This window comes from Pseudophryne corroboree, chromosome 8 (assembly GCF_028390025.1).
Source record: "Pseudophryne corroboree isolate aPseCor3 chromosome 8, aPseCor3.hap2, whole genome shotgun sequence".
In the NCBI taxonomy this organism is placed as follows: Eukaryota; Metazoa; Chordata; class Amphibia; order Anura; family Myobatrachidae; genus Pseudophryne; species Pseudophryne corroboree.
The window spans coordinates 398,049,334-398,063,747 of NC_086451.1; the positions used below are offsets into that span (position 1 = coordinate 398,049,334).

Genomic DNA, 14,414 nt, shown 5'->3' on the forward strand with positions numbered 1-14,414 from the left:
TTTTAACAGGAGAGCAGCTAAATAATAATAACAACAGAAAAGAAAATATGTTTAAACAGCTGTCTTATTATTTACATCTGTTGAATATGTTGAATTAAAATTTTTAATCACACTTGGAAATGTGTGCCCCATTTTGATTTGGTCCTAAAACTAAAGGATGAGATCCAACCTTTCCCAGCTTTAACACAGGCCTGAAGTTGGAGGCTTTTTGTCTGACACAACCACCTCTTTCTCTGGCATTTATTCCAGGAAGGATTTATGAGAGTTTGTAAACCAAAGCTTCCTAACTGTGATTCGTATAAATCAGTAAAGTGATATTTAATGTCTTTGTCAAATATGCTAAGATGAACATTGAAATGCATAGGCATACATGCCTACCTTGCACCTACCTGGGAAGACAGCCATGATGAAGTCTGCACACTGGTGTCCAGCACGACCTTGACTCTGGTTGTCAGACTGATGGTACCCTCCCTTCCCACTTCCTGTACTGCTAACTTCACTATTCTCCATGCAAGGAGGTGATAACAGTCACCCTACACCTGCGCTCTTGGTCTGCTTGATCAACTGGCTGAGCACTGGGTTGCCGGCCAATTCATCATATCACAGAGTTTTCTACTAATTGCAGCCTACAGCTTCTCGGTCAGACTGCTCAATAACCACCGAGGTATCCAACTACCAGTTACTTCTGCATAGAGAACCTTATTTTTATGCTTCCTATTTTGGACTCAATTGCCCTTTATGCTGCCTAATTAGCCTACCATCCCCAGTATCTATATAAAAACAGAGTGAGTGCTCATAAACATTAAGCAATCATTCCCATGAACAACCATTGCAAAGTAGGGTTGCAAATGTTGGTAAAATGTAATTCCAGAAAGGGACCAAGAAAGCTAAGCATAGTATTAAACAGAGATTATCTGTAAAACAAACGCAGACCACAAGGTTAATTGAGGTCACTCTTGTGGGTGACCTCAATTAACTGTGCAGTCTGCTGTAGACCGCAGGTTCCCACCATAAACTACAATGTGGATTTTTTTTCCCCCTCATTGTAGACTATGCGCTCCGCTTGATTGGCAGGCCGGGAGCGCACATCCAATCAGGAGAGCGCTATGATGTGGCGCTCCCTGATTGGCTGGCAGGTCTCCAAGTGACAGAAGTCATGAGGGGACCCAGCATTTGGGAAAAGGGGATCCATGTGTTCAGGTTGATGTGTTTTTTTCTTTTTTAACCCTACATGGACTGAAGAGGACCGATCTACACTGGAAATATGTGAGTGTATATATTTTTTAATCGGTACCCTATAGCTTCTTCTTGACAAGGGGACCGAGGGGCTCTGTGGGACAGTAGGTAAGTGTGTTTTAATAAACTTTTACATTCACAGTGTTTGTGTAATGTCTTTATTGGAAAATGTATTTAGTTGTGGAACTACAGTTGCCAGCTGGCCCTTTAATGATGGCCCTTTGTGATTCTCCAAGTACCAGCATGCAGGGGAGGCTTGCTGGAACTTGTAATTCCACAACAAAAGACAATATATATTTTTTTTTACACAAACAAGCTATGAAGTCGCCATCCACAGCCCAGAGGTGGTGGCCATAGCCCCAGGTTTCATCCCTTGCACTTGGGTACCTGGAGGGGGAGAACCCTTTATTTGTGGGGTCCCCACTCTCCCAGGGAACCCCAGCCAGGAGTAACTAGTTGAGGATTTAATGCCACGGCTGCAGGGACTTATATAAATGTGTCTCCCGGCTGTGGCATTATCTCCATGACTAGTGGAGCCCGGTGCTGGTTTAAAAAATACTGGGGACATCTACATCCTTTCCCCCCATAGTTTTGGAACCAGGACTGGTCCAAGAGCCCACTGCTGGTTTTTAAAATACTGGGAACCCCTGCGCAATTTTTCCCCAGTATTTTAACGACCAGGACCGGCACAAAGAGCCCTGGACTGGTTATATTCAGGAGTGTATACCCCACACAATTTTTTTTACATTTTTATCTAGTTAAATACTGTACACAATGAAGCCCTGCACAGATCTTACTGATGCGGTCGGGCTTCATTGTATCATGTCCGGCAGTGTTTTACTAAACTCTGTAAAACACTGCCTGAAAATATGATTGACATCGACAATGGAAAACTTTAATTGAAAAAACACGGTAGTTTAGAAAATTACAGTGATTTTTTTTCAAAAGTTGCAATCTCATTCTCAAATGGCCCATGTCAGCTTAATGGTAGAATCAACCTAACCTGTGTATTGGAGGGAGGGAACCTCAAGATATAAAGGCAGATAGCAAATGCAACCGTTCTTTCCCACCATGGATAAAGTTTCCGGGCATTAATGTACAGCATATGTAGCATCAGTATGAAACATTAAAATGGGCAAAATGAAGGTCCCTTAATAAAATGGGAAATAAAAAGTGAAATGGTGAGAAAAAGCCATTTGGCATTCATCATAACAACCGAGGCATTATAGTGGCAGACTGTTCATTTAAAAAGAAAACACATCTGGTATATAACAGAGTGACAGGGTCATAGCCGTGGCAGATTGCTAATCTTCAGAAAACAATATGTTTGGCATTAAACAGTGCTGGGGGTACACAGCTTATTTCTAGAAAGTAACACGTCTGTTATGTGTTGGAGGCAGAGAGAAAGCTATGGCAGAAAATTCATTATAGGATTTTAGAATATCAATTTTTTTGGGTGGAGGGTCTTGTACTAGGTAGGATTAGACGTTAGCCTAAGGGCTGTAACACACTGGCCGGTTTCTCCCGGATGACAAAAAGCCGGACAAACTTTGTCCGGCTTTTTGCCATCCGGGAGAAACCGGCAGAGTCTCGCACACAGGACGGCTTTGAGCCGTGTGTAATGCTGTGCGCATGCGCAGCATCAGACACGGCTTCAGAAAAAACGTTGTGTGTGAAAGCTCCCCTTCACACACACGGTTCACTGGCTGCAAAGACGGCCCGGCGGCCGCCGGACCTTCCAGTGGTGAGACCCGGCTGCAACCCGGCAGCCGGGCCGGGGCCGTGCAGTGTGAAGGGACCCTAGCCCTCACACTGTTAACTACAATGCCGGCACGGGAAAAAGCCGTCCGGCTTTTTCCCGGCCGGCAAAAGCCGGGTAGTGTGTTTTAGCCCTAACAATGGTCATCTTCCTCAATCTCAATAAGGTCAGCATCCTCATGAGTTTTGGGATAAAATATCACACATTTATATGCCCCAATTGCCATCAAAGAAGCACAGACGGTTATCTCAAGATTGAAATCTATGACAGCACCAGGACCAGACAGTCAGGAGAATATTATAAAATACTGCTTCCCAAAATAAGTTATACTCCTGCAGTATTTAATAATATTATAACTATACATATGATTTCAAAACTTTTAAATGTTGCTATTATAAAATTATTTCTAAACCAGGAAAAAAATCTAGAATAATCAGGTTCATAATAACCAATTTCTTTACTAAATGTAGACTATAAAATATTGACAAAAATGTTAATGGAAAGAATTCATTTAGTCCTTCCCAGTATAATAGAAAATGGACCAGACCAGGTTTATTCAAGGGAGACAATATGTAAGTATTATATGGAGTAATGTATTGACAATAGGGCAGTGGATATTGGATTCTGGGAGAATAGATCCAGAAGTCATACTTTCAGTAGATGCTAAAAAAGCTTTTGACTTAATATCATGGGCTCTTTTATTTATTTATTATTTATTTATTAACAGTTTTTTATATAACGCAGCAAATTCCGTTGCGCTTTACAATTTGAAGTAACAATAACAAACTGGCTGATAAACAGTCATAGAGGTAGGAAGGCCCTGCTCGCAAGCTTACAATCTATAGGGAAATAGGCATGTGTACACAAGGAAAGGTGCTATCTATTGCATAGAATGAGAAGACATGTGAGGATGTGTGTGAACTGTACAGAGTGGTTGCAATTTGATAGGAAGGTTTATGAAAGTTATGTGGGCGGTTCAGGAATTTGATACGCTTGCCTAAAGAGGTGAGTTTTCAGGGAACGCTTGAAGGTTTGGAGACTAGAGGAGAGTCTTATTGTGCGTGGTAGGGCATTCCACAGAGTGGGTGCAGCCCGATGAAAGTCCTGCAACCGTGAGTGGGAGCGAGTAATGAGTGTGGATGAGAGATGCAGGTCTTGTGAAGAGCGAAGAGGTCGGGTTGGGAGATATTTTGAGATAAGCGAAGTGATGTACGTTGGTGTAGTTTGGTTAATGGCCTTGTGTGTGAGTAAAAGTATTTTATATTGAATGCGGTAGAGTACAGGTAACCAATGGAGGGACTGACAGAGTCGATCTGCAGACGATGAACGTCTAGCGAGGAAGATAAGCCTTGCCGCTGCATTCAGAATGGATTGTAGTGGTGAGAGTCTTGTTTTGGGAAGACCAGTTAGGAGACTATTGCAATAATCAATGCGGGAGATAATGAGAGCGTGGATTAGAGTTTTAGCAATGTCTTGTGTAAGGTATGGTCTTATTTTGGACATGTTTTTTAGATGCATGTAACATGATCTTGAGACAGATTGAATGTGGGGAACAAAGGACATATCAGAGTCAAGGATGACACCTAGACAGCGAGCTTGTGGGGTAGGGTAGATAGTCGAGTTTTCAACAATGATAGAGATATCAGGTTGGTACCTACTACATCATTAAGTAGATTTCATTTTCCAGAAGAGATTATTTACTTGCTTTCTAAGTTATATTTGGCACCTTCTTCTACAATTGCATGTAATAAATATTCGACAGAAGAGACACAGAATCAAAGTGGTACATGCCAAGGATGCCCAGTCTTACCAGTATTATTTGCTGTAGCTATTGAGCCCTTGGCGTTGGCCTTCCAGGCTTCTAAGGATTTTCAAGGGATTAAAATGAATCAAATGGAATTAAAAGTGGCAATATTTATAGATTATATTATTTTATTTCTAATCCAATTTGTACTATTTCTGCTGCATTCCAAATAATCAATAACTTTGGTTATTTTATGGGATATAAATTTAATATATTAAATCTGATCTCCTCCCATTGACTTTTCTTCTTTTAACACAGAGGCACTTAAATAATATCACCTTTTCAAGTAGTCTCACATAAACTAAAATATTTAGGTATATACTGTATGTTACCTTTCTATTCAAAGATATACATAAGACTAACTACAGTATATACCGGCAAATAGAAATATTGAAACTCAGATGGAATACTGGAAGCTTTATCAATATCATTATTAGGATGAGCAGTAGTGATAAAAAGTGTAATACTGTATTTCCTTAATTATCTTATATAATTCAAATGTTTCCTGTTAAAATGTCAAAAATAGATATTGCTTTATGTACAAAGCTTTTCTCAAAGTTCTTATTGGTAGGTATAAATCTTCATATATCTACAGTATGACTTAATTAAAGATGAAGCGGCTGGAGGGAGGGCTTGCAATACCTGATATACTGTACTAGGTTTTTCTCATACAGTTCATTTCTAATATATACAGTAGCTAACTGGTTATTGGATAAATCAACATACAGTATATAAACTTTTAGCTTTAACAAGATATGGTAGCTCCATAGTCGCTTAGGGCGTTAATTCATACTACAAAATAATTTCTTCCTCCATAATTAATGATAAATATATTATTTTGGGATCCATATCTGTTGTGATAGGCTATTAATAAATTAGTACAGGGAAATCCAAAATTCTCTAAATATATAAAGATTTGTGGAAATCATTGTTTTAAACAGGCATTGGTTAATTGTGTATTTCAACAATGGAATCTAAAAGAAATTAATAACATCAGATATGTTTTTGATCCAGGAGGAAGATTATTATCATTCCAAGAGATTACTAATAAGTTTGGAATACAGAATAAATATTTTTATAAGTATTTACAGTTACAGTATGTCATTATATTTATTCATTTTTATCACCCCAGGATTTGATGAAAGATCCTGATATACTGCTGATAGTATTATCAGTAACAAAATCTGTGCCATATAAAATAAGATTTTAGTATTGGAAGTACTTACTGTATATGGGAAAAATTTGGAAAAGAATGATAAATAAATGGGCTAGTGATTGTCTGAGTATTACCGAGATATCTGATCTTATTAGTACCAGAAATTATTGGTGCAATAAATTCAGGGGTGTATTCATGAAACAGTAAAAATTGTGAAGCAGTATACCAGTGGAGAAGTTGTCCATGGCAACCAATCAGCACTTAAGTTACATTTATAATTTTCATACTATACAATTGTACAGAGTAGCTGATTGGTTGCAAAGGGCAACTTCCTCACAGGCTCACTTCTCCACTCTTTTCACTGCTTCAAGAATAGACCTCTTATATATGTACGATACTAGAGCTTATATTGCTCAAGGACTACGCAAATATATGATACCGGAGGAAACAGGGAAATGTCACAAATGCTGAAATTCAGACACATTATTTTTTCATCATTTTTGTTAGGTATTGTGAGTTTAAAGAATGGTTATGTTGCTTGATGTTTTTGTGTTTTTGAGTTATGTTTAATGAATAAGAGAAGGATACTCGAAGAAAAGTAAAGTATATTGGAAGTTAATATCTTGCGTTTAGTAAGTTAAGATGGTTCAAATTAATAGCAAGAATATATAATGGATATGTTTTTTATGCAATGTAGCTAAAAATATAATTTAAAAGGTATCCCAAAAAGAAGATATGTTTGTATGTATTGTATATGGAATATTTTGCCTAATGTGAAAAACAATAAATAAATATATAAAAAAAATGATAGCCATCAACATCTGGGATGTAATGAAGTCCGAGGATGGTATTAAGTATGCCGGCTGATGGGATCCCGGTGCTCAGTATACCGGCGCCAGAATCCTGACACCCGGCATACAGACAACTATTGTCCCTCTTGGGCGTCCACGTCCTGCCTGGAGGAAGAATAACGCGAGCCACCGCGCCCGCATCATGGCGAGCACAGTGAGCCCGCAAGGGGCTCATTTGCACTCGTCCAGCTGCCGGCATGCCGGCGGTCGAGATCCCAGCACCGGTATGCTAGGCACCGGGATCCCGACCACCGGCATAACATACTACACCCAAGTCCGAGTTCAGTGGACATGCAGGATGCTGAGCGAGCATGGACATTTTATTAAAGGATATATCATGTACAAGCCTAAACCAAGCCTTGTACATGATTGCCCATTTAAAGAAAAGTCTGAGGTCGGCCGGCATCTATCCCACACAGCAGCCAAACTCGAACTTCATTACATCCCTCCAGGGACGTATTTGGAAGGAAAACCAGCCCAGGAAATTTGTGGAAGCAGCACTAATGGGGGTGCGGTCTGATGAGGGGGTGAGGTCTGTTGAGTGAGGTTGGATCCTCTGTCACAGGGCCTTATTGTACGCCATTGCGTCCTTCCTTACGTCTTTTGTTGCAGTTGTGTCTGAGACCAGGGGTGTATTGGGAATTAAAAGTGGCCCTGTAAAATTTTGTAGAAGTGGGAAGTACAAGAGGTATAACTTACTGTATAGCATATATATATATAACAGGCCCCACAGACACATCACCCTACCAGGATTCTGCCTGGTGAGCCCCATGGACAATCTGCCCCTGCATCCCGCACCATGTGTTTTATGAAGCTAAATGTACAGTACTGAACATCACCTCTGGGTGCAGCCAACCTTGGTTTATCTACTATTATTAAATAACTTGGCTTCCATTTCTGCTAGTGTTATCCATCTCCATATCATACATATTGTATAATACTGAGAATGACATAAGCCATTTTTCTCAAACCATTTCACTTTTGGGTTATGTCCACTTTCTATTACTGCTAGTGTTATCCATCTCCATATCATACATATTGTACAATACTGAGAATGACATAAGCCATTTTTCTCAAACCATTTCACTTTTGGGTTATGTCCACTTTCTATTATTGCTGGTGTTATCCATCTCCTTGTCACACATGAATTACGTGTTATCTTATTCAATCCATTTCACTTCTTGGTGAGGTGCATCTTGGGATATCTACAGTACCTCTCTACTGACCATCCAATCAGCCAGTGCTCTGTATCATAGTTGTATCTTGTAATACAGTAAACTACTGTGTTCTTGTTCTGCTGCTCTTTCACTAATTTTAAATATACAGCTTGCTACAGCCTTTCACATTATTGGTGAAGCCATTGACATTATAAAACAAGATATTATTGTTAATGATATTAATAATGTAGGGACAAAAAGCGCAAAAAACTTACATAATGAAATCCAGATCCAAAGCCAAAACACAAGGACAGGTTAAGAACCGAATCTAGAATTAAAACCAAAACATGGAGGTCCATACTCATTTTATACTGAGTGAAGGAAATCAAACAGGAATAAAAAAAAACCAAGGGGTATATTTACTAAAGGTCGATTTTAATCAATCTCAATTTGATTTAAATCGCTCTTAATCGATATTGGGCTTCCAGGGCTAAAACACACATGTACTAACATTTAAAAATAAATATAAAAATCATCTGTTAGTAAATTTGTGTTTCAACCCTGGTAGCAAAAATCTATTAAGATTGATTTTAATTGACTTGAGATTGATTAAAATCAATGTTTAGTCAATGTATCCCTTCGAGTCTGGATTATGGAGAATTGGTGCAAATATGGTGCCAGCAAATACTATAGTGCCTGGGCTTTCTGACACTCCTGTTGAGAATTTAAAAACAAAGCAGATTGAAATATACTGTCTTAAGATGCAGCAAGTGGTTGTCTCAGCTCTTTACAAATTGGATGCTGCATTAGTATAAAGACACGACTGCATCCACCACGGGATCAGACCAAATGTGTAATAGAGTTTGATTATTAATAGTTTATGGGCCTACTTTTATATCTTTTTTACTTAACTATCAACATTGAGCATTCATATGCAGTAACCCCATATACATTGATTTTAAAGAACACACCAGTACAGGTTTCCCCATTCCTTCTAGCCAGCAATGCTATTACAGATTCTACTGCACATATGCAAATCACAAGGTAAATGGCTGCCTCACCATTCTCCTGGTGCTTTGTGCAGTGCTGCTGATGCTGGAACTAAGTATTAAAGATTATGGGTGCAGAGGGTGAGGTGTGGTCCCCAGCACATACAGTACACTCATTGCCAGATTAAGGTCCACATGGGCCTGGAGCTGAAATTGCTGAAGGGCCTATTGTGTGCCACCACAGAAAGTGTGACCAGTGCTGTGTTGGTGTGACTAGTGTTGTGGGGATGTGTTCTGTGTTGTAGGGCAGCATCCAGGGGTGTAAAGTTATTCCAGTGGCAATGTAGAATTTGGAGCATATGTGCTCCTCTATGTCCATATGTGCCTATGTCTGTATGTGCTCCTCTATGTCCATATGTGCCTATGTCTGCATGTGCTCCTCTATGTCCATATGTTCCTATGTCTGTATGTGCCTATGTCTGTATGTGCTCCTCTATGTCCATATGTGCCTATGTCTGTATGTGCTCCTCTATGTCCATATGTGCCTATGTCTGTATGTGCTCCTCTATGTCCATATGTGCCTATGTCTGTATGTGCTCCTCTATGTCCATATGTGCCTATGTCTGTATGTGCTCCTCTATGTCCATATGTGCTCCTCTATGTCCATATGTGCCTATGTCTGTATGTGCTCCTCTATGTCCATATGTGCCTATATCTGTATGTGCTCCTCTACATCCGTACGTGCTCCTCTACGTCCGTACGTGCTCCTCTACATCCGTACGTGCTCCTCTACATCCGTACGTGTTCCTCTACGTTCGTACGTGTTCCTCAACGTCTGTATGTGCCCCTGTATGCCTGTATGTGCCCCTCTACATCCGTATGTGCTCCTGTATGTCCGTACATGTTCCTCTATGTCTTTATGTGCTCCTGTATGTCCGTATGTGCCTCTCTACGTCGATAAGTGCTCCTGTAAGTCCGTATGTGTGTATGTGCAGTCTAACCCTAAAACTCCCCTCATGAAGCCTAAGCCTAACCTTCCCCACAGCCTAACACTAACCTTCACCCTAGTGCCTAACCCTAACCTCCCCTCCAGCAGCCTAAGCCTAACCCTGTGTGGCATACTTACATTAGCTTAAGGGAGGGGGGGGGAGAGAGAGAGAAAGTGAGAGGAGAGAGAGAGAGCGAGAGAGAGAAGGAGGTGGAGGAGGGAGAGAGAGAGAGAGAGAGGGGGGGGAAGGGGGCACAGAAAGGTAGAGAGGGGAGAGATAGGGAGATAGAAAGGGAGGAAAGGGTGGAGACAGACAGAGAGAAAGAGAGGGTGGAGACAGAAAGAAGGGGTGACACAGATAGAGAGAAGGGGTGACAGAGAGATAGAATGGGAGAGAGAGAGAGAGAGAGAGAGAGAGAGAGAGAGATAAGTTGGAGAAAGAGAGATAGATAGATAGATAGATAGATAGATAGATAGATAGATAGATAGATAGATAGATAAGGGGGACAGATGAGAAAAAAAGAGAGAAGAAGGGGGGAGAGACAGACCCAGAGATAGAGAAGGGGAGAAAGACACTGAGAAGTGGGAGATGGGGGTGGGAGAGGGAGTGGAGAGAGAAGGTAGAGACAGAGAGAGAAAGAAACACTGAGACAGAGAGAGACAGAGAGAGAGAGAGAGAGAGAGAGAGAGAAGAGAGAATGGTGGGAGACACACACATATACAGAGAAGGGGGATAGAGTGAGAAAGAGGGGAGGGGGAAGAAACAGAGAGAGAGAGAAAGAGATAAATGAAGAGGGAGACAGTGAGATGAGGGGGGGGGGCACAGAAAGAGAGAAGAGAGAGAAAGGGGAGACATAGTGAGAGGGGAGAAGTGTGTGAGAGGGTTGAAAATAGACAGACAAGCACTCCAGAACCCCCCCCTAGTACAGGCATCACTGTACTCCCTCCCCCTCCAGTACAGCCATCACTGAATTCCTCCCCAGTACAGGCATCACTGTACCCCCTCCGCCTCCAGTATAGCTATCACTGAATCCCCCCAGTACAGGCATCACTGTACCCCCTCCCCTTCCATTACAACTATCACTGAATTCCTCCCCCAGTACAGGCATCACTGTACCCCCTCTCATTCAGGTGGCATCATTAAGTACCTCCTTCTTCCCTCTTTTCTCCTGCACCCGGCTCTGTAACTTCGGCAAAAGCAAGCCCGTTATTCAGTGGCGCCGGCTGCAGCAGATCCCAACGCCGAGGCCGGTCAGGGAGGAGGCAGCAGAGGACCGGGAGGAAACACGAATGGCGGGAAGAGGCTGGTCCGCCTCCTCCTGTTTTGTTTCCGGCCCGCGGACAGTCTAGCAGTAGCACTAGATCCGGCAAAGGCGCATGGTTAGTGCGCATATTACTGCACTGATGGCACGGAGATGGTGCCGCTGTAGTGCATATGGGCACTAGGTGGGGTGGAGGCCGGGGTGCGAGGGAGATGGTAGATGGTTCTTTAAACGGCCACTGATGGTAACAGAAAAAAAAATGTTCTTGTCACCGATGTCTACCATTGCTGTCTGGGCCTATTTTCATGGGGGGGGCCTGGAGCTGAAGCTTCACCATCCCCATTGTTAATCCGGCTCTGAGTACACTCTGCACCCATTATAGATATGACACTGCATCTGGGAAACAGCAGATGGGGTTTTTTTTAGATATCCATACAGTTGTGAACAGAAACTGTGGCAGCATCCTATATAAAAAAAGGTTAAGGCTGTTCCTCACTTCGGTTAGGAGCACCGGCAGCCACTAGAGGCTGCCCCATTGAACAAATGACCCCAAAAGTTAAAGAGATAGTGTAGGGAGATGTTACAGCCTCCAGTCCTAACCATATCAATCTGTTTCACACTTGATGCATACGGAGAGAGGGGGCTGTGAAAAGAGAGAGTGGGGGAAAGGCCAGATGGGGGTAGAACCAGATTGGGACTGGGGGGAGCTGTGTGGAGAGTGGGGTAGGGGCATATAGGGACTGGGGGAGAAAAGATAGAGGACTTAAGGGTTGGAGTAGATAGGGACTATAGAGAAAGAGGGGGTAGGGGTAGATAGGGACTGGGTGGGACAGAGGGTGGGTTGGAGTTTATAGGGACTGGGGGAGAGTTACGTGGAAAAGGCAGGGACAGTTGAGAGAGAAATGCAGATTTGTTTCATTATAGTATTTACATATATAGTGCATTCGAAAAGTATTCATAGCACTTCACTTTTTCCACATTTTGCTATGTTACAGCCTTATTCTAAAATGTAATCAATTCATTTTTCGTCAAAATTCTACATACAATACCCCATAATGACAATGTGAAAAAAGTTTTTTTTAAATTTTTGCTAATTTATTAAGAATAAAAAACTAAGAAATCACATGTACATAAATATTCACAGCCTTTGCTTAATACCTTGTTGATGCACCTTTGGCAGCAATTACAGCATCAAGGTTTTTTGAATATGAAGCCAGAGGCTTGGCATACCTATCTTTGGGCAGTTTCGCCCATTCCCCTTTGCAGCACCTCTCAAGTTCCATCAGCTTGGATGGGAAGCATCTGTGCACAGCCATTTTTAGATCTCTCCACAGTTCAAGTCTGGGCTTTGGCTGGGCCACTCAAGGACATTCACAGAGTTGTCCTGAAGCCACTCCTTTGATATCTTGGCTGTGTGCTTAGGGTCATTGTCCTGCTGATATATGAATCATCGCCCCAGTCTGAGGTCAAGAGTGCTCTGGAGCAGGTTTTCATCCAGGATGTCTCTGTACATTGCTACATTTATATTTCCTTTGTCCTGACTAGTCTTCCAGTTCCTGCCACTAACAGCATAATGCTGCCACCACCATGCTTCACTGTAGGGATGGTATTGACTTGGTGATGACCGGTTCCTGGTTTCCTCCAAACATGATGCCTGGCATTCACGCCAAAGAGTTCAATCTTTGTCTCATCAGACCATATAATTTTGTTTCTCATGGTCTGAGAGTCCTTCAGGTGCATTTTGGCAAACTCCAGGTGGGCTGCCATGTGCTTTAACTAAGAAATGGCTTCCGTCTGGCCACTCTACCATACAGGCCTGATTGGTGGATTGCTGCAGAGATGGCTGTCCTTCTGGAAGGTTCTCCTCTCTCCACAGAGGAATGCTGTATCTCTGACAGAGTGACCATCGGGTTCTTGGTCACCTCCCTGACTAGGGCCCTTCTCCCCCGATCGTTCAGTTTAGATAGTCGGCCAGCTCTAGGGAGAGTCCTGGTGGTTCCAAACTTCTTCCATTTATAGATGATGGAGGCCACTGTGCTCATAGGGACCTTCAAAGCAGCAAATATTTTTCTGTACCCTTCCCCAGATTTGTGCCTTAAGACAATCCTGTTTCGGAGGTCAACAGACAATTCCTTTGATGTTATGCTTGGTTTGTGCTCAGACATGCATTGTCAAGTAAACCTTATTTAGACAGGGGTATGCCTTTCCAAATCATGTCCAATCAACTGAATTTACCACAGGTGAACTCAAATTAAGCTGTAGGAACATCTCAAGGACGCTGAAGCACCTGAGCTTAATTTTGAGCTTTATAGCAAAGGCTGTGAATACTTATGTACATGTGATTTCTAAGCTTTTTTATTTTTAATAAACTTGCAAAAATCTCATAGAAACTTTTTGCATGTTGACATTATAGGGTATTGTGTGTAGAATTTTGAGCACAAAAATGAATTTATCCTATTTTGAAATAAGGCTGTAACCTAACAAAATGTGGAAAAAGTGAAGCGCTGTGAATAGAGACCGGATGCAGTGTGTGTGTGTGTGTGTGTGTGTGTGTGTGTGTGTGTGTGTGTATATGTGTGCGCCCTATTACAGAGTACATAAACAAATAATCAAACAAGAATACAGCAACTTACAATTGATGACAGTGTAGGACAAGTACAGTGTAAACAAACAAAGTTACATCAGCAGATGACACTGGAATATGTATCAGGTAGCAGAATGCTGGATTTGGTGCAGTTGAAGATTGTTAAAGAAAGGATAAGCACATGAGGAAAGAGCTCTCTCTCTCTCTCTCTCTCTCTCTCTCTCTCTCTCTCTCTCTCAACTGTGATTCAATAAATACACTAAGATTTTTTCAAAGCCCTGGAGTGACGCTGCAATTTGTTTTAGTATATATATATATATATATATATATATATGAAGGATATGGTTCTCTGGTTAGGATTACTGCTCCTGTCCGTACTGCAAGAAGAACCAGGCGGCACTCCGTGATTTTGAAAAAAAGCCAAACGTGTAATGGTCACAACAAATACATCAAACAGGCATAGTAGTTACACCGACGTTTTCCTCAAGGTGCTATGCTGCAAGTGAAACACACCAAACTAAACAAAACATATATATATATATAGAGCTAACACTGCTATACACCTCTATGATGCCACCAGCAGACACTGGAGGCTGCCCAACAGAGCTCCATTCAGGTGAACACACAC

General features: G+C 41.7%; 1 protein-coding gene across 1 annotated transcript in view; it reads right to left on the reverse strand.

The window, feature by feature from the left end:
- The window catches only part of LOC134949276 (cytochrome P450 2G1-like), a 103,028-nt gene that overhangs the window by 7,003 nt on the left and 81,611 nt on the right, over positions 1-14,414 (reverse strand). The window lies entirely within an intron of this gene.